Here is a 9,376-nt window from a genome sequence, read left to right as displayed (position 1 = left end):
CCTAGCATCCCATAGGACTAATAACGTTCATGCATTTTAAATCCATTTTGCAAGCTCATAGCAATTTTCTACTCTTTGCTTTATCTAGGACAATGAACATTTTCAACTCGCTGCTTTAGTATTTGTGCAACGAAAAACAAAAACAGGATCTGACTCTACCCAACCCTTTCATTAGCTGCTTTTCCATTTGCTTTCTTCACTGTCCTTCCTTCCTTTTATTTCAACTGCTCAGACTTTCTGTGACCTAAAGCTTCACCAGATTCTTTGTGTGTGACCTTGTTTGATTGAAAAGCAAATGTTTTCTTGAAAAAAGGTTTGCGCTGAAGTGAATCACTAACACAAGTGGCCTAAGCTAACAATAACCCAACCTTATAAATGAAACAGAGTAAAGCAAACTGGGTTGTTTTGCATTATGTGATGTTTAATAATGACTTCTCTAAGCTTTGACAAATAAAACTGAATGAGATCTAACATTTTGCTTGGAAGCCAGTGTCTGTAATAGGAGGTCTACATACCATTAAAACTAATACATACCCAAAATGCTAGGTGGTTTTCACTTTGTGTCTGCATTGGCGTCAGAGAATAAATGGGATAAATTCACGTCATCCTTTAGTTGTCAGGCTCCTCACTTGTGGAACCAACTCCTAGTTTTAGTCCATAAGGCAGACCTAATGACTGCTTTCACTCCTATGCTATATTCTCCTACTACTCTGCAATTTTGCATTATTTGCTGTTTTTTCAGCTTGAAACTCTGTTCTTTCTCTGTTTTTTTTCTTTCTAGAAGCTACATCTGACCTGGCTCTGTGTTTAGCTGTGGCACCTTCCTGGAGGGGAACATCGGCTGAGCTATAGCTGCCAACAACTTATTGCTCCCCTTATGCAGATGATACACTTGGCCCTGTCTTTCAATGTTTAACCCTGTCTCTCCTAGACATAGCTACTGGCTGAGCTTCTACTGTGACTAACTGTATGTGCTCTCTTTCATACTTTAGACTTGAAAACTGGCTCAGAGTTCCTCTGCTTAGCTGTCTTCCTCTCATAAATGAAGCCACTAAAGAAGCTACAACCATTAATGTTTCACTTTTCTTTCTCATTGAAAGTACTACTGGATCAGTGCTTTATTCTTTTTGTGTCCCTGCTCTGTTCTCTCAAACCCCCAGTCAATTTTGTTGGATGGTCCCTCACTCTGGGCCTGGTTCTGCCAGAGGTTTCTTCCTGTTAAAAGGGAGTTTTCCTCTCCACTGTCGCTACATGCATGCTCAGTAAGAGGGATTGCTGCAAAGTCAATGCAAAGGACTGCTCACTGTTGCTACATGGTCATCCAGGAGGAGTGAATGCTGCAAGTCACTGACTGGATGCAATCTGCTGGGTTTCTTTAGATAGAAAAACGTTTTAACCAATGTGAAAATAACACTGAATCTCATTGACTTTGTAAAGTGCCTTGAGACGACATGTGCTGTGAATTGGTGCTAAATAAATAAAACTGAATTGAATTAAAAAAAAGCTTTATGTATTCAGTAGCTGAGGAGCTAGGTTGTTTAACTTCTACTGACAACTCACTTTATATGTTACTGTTTGTGTGTGTTGTATGAAAGAAAAAGCTGGCTACATTCCCAAGGGAGAAAGAGCTAGACTCATATCTAATGCTCTTTATGAAAGAAAGCTGTCACCCCCTGTCAGATCTCTGTTTCTCCCTTCTCCTTTCATTTCTCTCTCCTCTTTATGTTCATCTTGCTCTGTTTTCTCACATCTACTCCCCCCCCCCCAAAAAAAGCTCACCCCTCTGTTTTTCATCTGGCTGTCTGTGTCTTTTTCTTAGAATCCATCAGGATTTCACTTTGAACCAGATTTTCCACTCGCTCCGTCCATGTCGAGGGCATTCATGATAAAACTGAAATACTGAAATTCTTGCCTTACATCTGCCAGCCTGCATTTCGTCTTACTTATGCAATTTTTCTAGCACATTGAAAAAAACATTCAGGCTTTCCTTGGAATTGGCTGCAAGTTTAATAAGAGGGTAAATCAATAACTTAAATTAGTAAGCCGTGGGCTTTTCACAAGTGTTCAGATCAACAGTTTTCACCTTTTTGTGTGTGTGTTGTTTAGTTTTGCTCAACTTTGAGCTCGACAATGTCTATTTTTATTTATATCAGCCTTCCTCATCTTCACCCCCTCTGTCCTTGACCCTGCTTCATGGTGTTAGAAGAGCCATGGGGGTTTGTGGCTGGTCACTGGTGTGGCGCCAGACAGGAAGCAGCTGAACGCATGTGCAGGATATTGGACAATAAAAACACACTGAATGTCGGACATAAAGAGCGAGACTCTGGGTATCCATCGCATGTCTGTGTGTTGGTAATAAGCGTGGTGGTGTAGACCATTGTTTTCAGAGGTGCCATTTTGCCATGAACTGGATGGATGCTTGATGCACCTATAACACATTTATTTTTCCTGTTAAATACGTAAAAAAGACTGGAGAGTGAATACTTTCCTTTTGCAGGATCCAGTAGTTATTTAAAAAAATAGAAATAGAAATTGCCTTGGACTGAGAGGTGTATAGTTCGTTCTGGCACGTGTTGTTGGATGTTCTGGATGGTCCCAACTTTGGATCATGATGGAACGGGATAGTTTATATGAAGGGAAAAGGGAACTTATATAAACTAACTGGCTAAGCTGAGCACACATCAACATTGTGTGGACAATTTCACACAAGCTTTAGACAAAATAGATAAACATATGATATGGACAGCAGAACCTTTAAGACTGCAGAACTTGGTAAATATCCTATCTGTGAGAAAGCATTATGGACACAGGTGTCTTTATTCCACCCACTTCAGCTCAATGTAAGAGGTGAATTCAGGGATGGTTTAGTCATGTGATTGTTGATCTACCAATCACATGTATATTTTCAAATACACAAACTAATTTTATTAACCTCTCTTAAACTTTTGGACTTTTTAACCCTAAAGACTGTGCATCCCTATCAGACGTTAAGATAACAAACTAAACAGTATCGTCCTAGCCAGGGCATAGGCTCTGCATGTATCAAGATCCTGGGCACCATTTGTTTGCTTTGACTAAATCAATGGCCCTATGAAGTCATTTGAAGTGACTTGCCCAAGGACCCTTCTTTAGTTTACATCCAAAGTGTGTGTGCTTCACTACAAAAAAACTTTAACATAGGGTATAAGCTCTAAATTATGACACTTGCTTACATGATAATTTATATGAACATGGATGGGTGAACAATTGTAAGCTATACTGATTAGGAGTTACTTATGAGTCACTGATATAAAAAAACACATCAGTGGTTTAAATCTGATTAGTCTATGAGATCATAATTATCACTGCACTTGGAGCTGCAGCCTATAGAAATACCTTATATGGTAAGTAATATAAACAGTAAAGCACAGATCTCATAAAGGAAATGATTGGCATGCCACAAGCTACCTTATGGACAAAAGACAGAAACAAAGCGAGTCTGTAAATAGTGCCGCTGTACGTCTGTGTGCTCCCAATGGCTCCTGCACACTTCCTTATCTCAGAACCATCGACTTCATTGCTCCTGTGAAGTCAACGCTTCCCATTGTTCCTGGAAAGAATGGAATTTCGCCGCTGGTGCTATAAGACAGCCGGAGCAAGAACAAAAAGCGAGGAAAAGCTCTGACATGGACGTATATGGAAGAAATAATGCCAATAGGACAATTTTTGAGCCTAGTGTATTTTTTTCGTCAGGCTGTTTTGATCTGCATTGCATTAGCTGTAGATCAGAGGAGCTCACTACATAGCCAGTCCAATACAGAGAGGCTTTTGTAGTGTCTGGTCAAACCAAAAACCCAACATGCCTTTGCTTAATAAGGCTTTCAAATAAAAAGGAGCATTCTACGCATCATTTGACACATCATCCATAAAACTGATTTCCTGTCATTGTTTCCATTGGAGGGGTGGTTTGAGAAATTCTCACAGCAACTAAGATCAGAATATGACAAAAGATAGTTGCTGAAATTTGTGAATTACTGAACAGCTGCCATACAGGTTGTGACAGATATTAATTTAGGTTTAATACCGTTACTTAATAAAATGCAAATATTTTTAAAATATTTCCTTGGTGAAACAGAATCCAGCAGTTTTTAGGTGGCTGTGGCTAGAGCTTTAATGATAAACTATAGTTTAAAGAGTGAAAAGCTATGGGGTGAGATTGGGCTTCCTTTCTCAAGTGTTTTAGGTGAGGAACATTCAAGTAAGTCATATTTACCTGTGGATATACTAAAACGATGATGGTAAAAATCTGACTTAGCTTCCAGAGTCTATAAAGAATAAAGCACAGAGGAGGGAGTGTAATGGTATCGGTCTGGTTTAGTGCATAAGATTTTAGAGGGGAACATTCACGGGTGGCACAATGACAGCCTATTGTAAGAGCAAACTGTTCTTAAAGCTTGGTTTTTATTGCACCCCACAAAATTTTTAAATTCCAAAAGATAATTTCTGGGCTCATAAAAGAAGTCAACTAAATATTACACACAATAAAAAAGGTGAATTAAACACATTTGAACTAAACTACCCCTAACTCTGCCCTAACCATGGTACAAGGTTTTAGGGAGGAGCATTTAAAGATAGCACAATGAATGCTTGCTTATGCACTGCTTTTCAAACAAATCATTTTTAGTTTCTGGAGGCTTCGGAGACGAGATAAAATTCCTCATCATAACTCAAAACAAACTGTTTACATTATGTAAGGCCTTTAAAAGAAGAGCACAGGTATGATGGGTATGACCCGGGAAAGTATGTCGTATGACTTTAATCCAAAAGGTTACTTTCAGAGAAAGACAGCCAAAGAAAAATATCAGAACATCTCTGCTGAAATCGTGCCCTGGTGTCTAAATTCCATGTAAGTCTATTTTTTTTATAAGACAGAGATCATTTTAAAACAAAAGTATATATTAAAATACATTGATATGGGATTGCTTCTGAATAATCATACCACTTCCAGCTTTTAAAGTCCTGTCACCAAAACTGGACCTTTCATGGGCCAGCAATGTTATTTTATGGCTTTGTTGCTGTTCTTGTGTTTTTTCATGGCAGATTGACTATTAAGATGAAACGATATGATAAATTGCCCTTTGAGTTTTGTCCTTGGAGACACATGACTCATTCTCTTGTGTGCATGTGCGTGTATGGAGGTGATATGTTGCTGAGTTTCCAGACTTATCCTTGTCGATCTTTCAGGCCAAGACTGCATCATTGAAAAGGTCACAAGACGTCAAAAAAAGCAGACAGACGAAAGTACTGGTGAATATTTCATACAGTCACTGTCAGAAAAAAGCAGACATACAGGAGCAACAAAGGATTAAAAAGTATTTTTTACAGTGCAGAATAAGCAAATAACTTAGTGTTAGCTTCGAATTGATAAGTTTTGTTTGTCTGATCTAATGTAAACATGCCATCCTAAATAAGCACACCCTTGCTTCCATACATGACAAGTTGCTTCTCTACATTCTTGTTTGTTTTTTACCATTAAATCTAGATAATTGAATGTTTATTTTTTAGAGCAATCTGCCCAGTCTGAACATTGTTCAGTCAGCTACATACCTGAACAGGTATCGATGGCCCAGATTTTTTACTTCCTTGTGCTTCTTAGAAGCGTCTCTCAGGTCATTTTATTTCCAGTGGCAGAATGGAGTGGAGGTAAACAGGTGAGCAAAATGAAACAAGACTAGGTCAGATATTGTAGTTTGAAACATGACTTTTTAGTAAAAAAAAAAAAGAGATGCCATTTTCTTCTTAGATGCCATAGTTTTATGCCATCTGTTGTCTCTAGATGCCTGACACATTGCGTTTAACTGTAATAAATGTTCTCTTAAAGACACTGATTGCTTACATTTTCTGTATGTTGAGATTTTAGGCTTTTTAGTGCTTCAGTGTATTCTCTACTGTAAAAAAAAACTGCTAAGCTATTAGGAAGTTTAAGCTATTAAGAGTGATTTAAATGTAACAAGTTTTAAATGTAACAAGACACATAATAACGAAAGGTTATTTGAGTAATTCAAAGCTAAAACAACTCATATATTATATGAATTGTAATGAAATGCTAATGAAAAACAAAAATTCAATGTCTATGAAAATTTGAATAATACAAAAGACCAATAAATGAAAGCAAAAGATTTTTACCTGAGAAATGTTATGTTGTGGCCTTGGTAATTTTGGAGAAAACTGGTAATTTGTCTGTTGTCCATCAGTCACATGATACTCCATCAAGACGGTATGCCACAAATAGGATTGCAAAAGAAGCTGGCTTTTCACAGAGTGCCTACCAATTAAAAGTTGAGTGGAAGGAAAATATGCAGTAAACGATGGCCAAAAGGCAACAGACATGACCGCCAATGTGAGAGGATTTTGAAGCAAAGCAAATTCTAGCGTTCGATAGAGATTCATAAGTTGTGAGATGTGGCTCAAGAGCATGAGTTACAATTGTCCCATGAGCAACTCTTGAAGCTGAGGTTGCTTCAGAAGCATCTTGCCCAGGCCAAAGCAAAGAATGACTCAACTGTTGCTCAGTAGTCCAAAGTCATCTATTCAAATGAAAGTAGACTTTGCATTTGGTCCAGTACGAAGTTTCCACAGAGTGATATTTGTTGTGTAGCTGCCTAGCAAGAAATTTTGAATCCCTTCATGGTTATGTCTGTTGGTAGGCTTTATGATGATAGTAATAAGTAAGAACCTGTCCACAGTGCTAAACAAACAAATAGATCCTTTAATGAGCATAATGTTACTGTGTGGGATGGGCCAGAAATCTCAGCACTGTCAAGAGGAAAATAAAAGACCATGTCAAGCCACAATAATTAGTAATTCATGCCAAAGAAGCCTTGACCTAGTATTGAGTGTACATACTACAGAATACATGGACATGCTTTTCAGTAGGCTGACATTTCTGTGTTAAAAAATATTTATTTGTTATAATAGTCTAATTTTAAGATAAACTGGATTTTGGGTGCCTGTTAGCTGTAAACACATGATCATCAATAAGAATAAACACTTTAAATCATTCACTCTGCGTGTTTTATATAGTATGAGTTTATGATTATGATTCTATATGTACATTTATTGCTCTAATTTGCTCATAAATGCTGTAATTTATTTTCTCTTCTATTATTAAAGCTTTTAATAACACATAGTTATAGCTAAACCATAAAGATACACCTTTAAATGTAATAAGAAATACAATGTGCAAAGAAATGTAAGCTAGAGTACAGAGTAGCTCCACGGACCAAATTGCCCCTCGAAAATAACACGTTGGCTGACTTTTCAGAGCTACCTTTCCTCCTCTGTCTTTACCCACACGTGAATGCCTGGAAATTACTGAAAGTGAAAAAGATGACACACTGGTATTTCAAAACTGGAGCCAAGTCTTTACAATACTTGTCTTTAAAAAAACAATAGATGAATTCATATGATACCAAGGAGATATGTGCTGGAGGTGTAGCAAAACAATTTTCTTGAATGCATTATTAAAGATATAGAACAGTTTACTGAGCCTTTGGTAATATGCATATCTTAGGGCGTGCATAATTTATTTTTCCTATGCAGACATGCACACAGGTTACACATACTCTGCACAAACACAAGCGACACATCTAATCACACTCACTTCCAGTCAGCAGATGGTGAACATCAGGTGGGTGAACGTCAGGTGACTCAACTGTCACATCTCCCTCATGACACATCTCCCCGCATATTTCTTCCACATGATTTTCTTTTTCAAACCAGACCTGTTCCAGTCCACAGCTAACAACTTCTAGAACACTGTCAGTCACCTCAGATTAGAAATCTGCTGCCAACCACATAACCTGGCCATAACAATAAATACATTTAAACATGCTTTTCTCTTTTCTAATGTTTCATTATCTTATTTAAACTCACCAACACAGAAAGTGGCCATCATTGTTTGTCGTCTACTGCTTTACCAGTATTGGTTTAGTTTCAACACTGAGTTTAACTATAAAATAATATAACAGATACAACCATATTTAAAGAATCCTATTTTAGACTAGTTAATGTTAAGTATTCTGTTGAGAAAATAAGTTTTTCTTGCCAGCACAGAGAAAACACAGCAAGAAACGTTTCAGGAAAAAAAAGGATTGGTAATGCATCATTACTGAGTATTTCTGCTGGGTTTTTTTTGTGGTGTAATTTTGTTACATTAATATTTTTATTTATTATGAGGAAATTTGCATTCAGTTTCTCAAAACTTCTCAAAACGTTTAGATCTAACAAACCCAGAAAGAAGAGGGTGAATTGGTTGCTTCTGCAAACAAACAGGCAAGAATTTGGATAAATAATAAAAGACCCAGAAAGCATGTAGAAGCTAACCAACATTTCACAACTGTAAGTCAGAATCTGTATTTCCATCCATCCGTCCATCCATCCGTCCATCCATCCATCCATCCATCCATCCATCCATCCATCCATCCATCCATCCATCCATTCATTCATTCATTAGCTTACCCTGTAAGTTGCTTTAGGATTAGTTAAGTGTTATTCTGCAGAAACAAAAAACCTTTTGTTTTCTGTTTTCATTTTTTTGAGTGAAATTGATTTGACAGAACTCCTCACTCCCAATAAGTACAGAAGAAAAAGATTACATTTATTAGTGTCTCGCCAAATAAAAACCTTGTAAAAATAAAATAAATCTCAACTTCAGGGACTGTCACAAACTGAGTGTTGCAGTTGCTGCTCTTGTTTTAGCAGAGCTAGCTCTAAGATGATTGTCAGCTCGTGAACCAATCTAATTGGTTCTCTCCTCTTCAGCTATTTCCTTCTGTCTCCTTAGCTCAACACTGCAGTATTGTCAGTCCCACCGGGAGTTCGTGGCTGTACTTTCTCCCACACAAACAACACACTCACGCACCAACACAGCTTAGGAGCATGGCCAATGAACAAATACACTTCCCCACCACAACCCCTGGCACGTGCAAGTACCTACACTCCCCACGAGAGTCAGATTCTTCCTGTATTTGCAAACAGCTTCTGTACCAACTCCCACACATCTCATAGACACACACACACTTGCAGTAGGCTCATGGCTGTGTGTATAAAGCTCATTAGACAATGATAGATTCAGTAAGCTCGAGTTTAGGCCCTGAGAGAACCTTGAGGCAGATTACACCCTAATTAAAAGGTATGACGGAGACTGAAATTTATAGCCACACACACACTTAAACAGATACTGACACACAAAACAGTGTTAATCACCCTATTTATTATTCAGATGTAGTTGTCAAAGTGAAAAAAAAATGTTTACTTGCTTATCAAATTCTGCATTTACTTGCATACTGATACCCTCATACATTTTTTTTTTTACATTTAACATGCTTCAGTTTCC

Source organism: Girardinichthys multiradiatus, chromosome 15 (assembly GCF_021462225.1).
Source record: "Girardinichthys multiradiatus isolate DD_20200921_A chromosome 15, DD_fGirMul_XY1, whole genome shotgun sequence".
NCBI lineage: Eukaryota > Metazoa > Chordata > Actinopteri > Cyprinodontiformes > Goodeidae > Girardinichthys > Girardinichthys multiradiatus.
The sequence above is the reverse complement of the archived record's forward strand: the minus strand, read 5'-3'. Positions refer to the sequence as shown.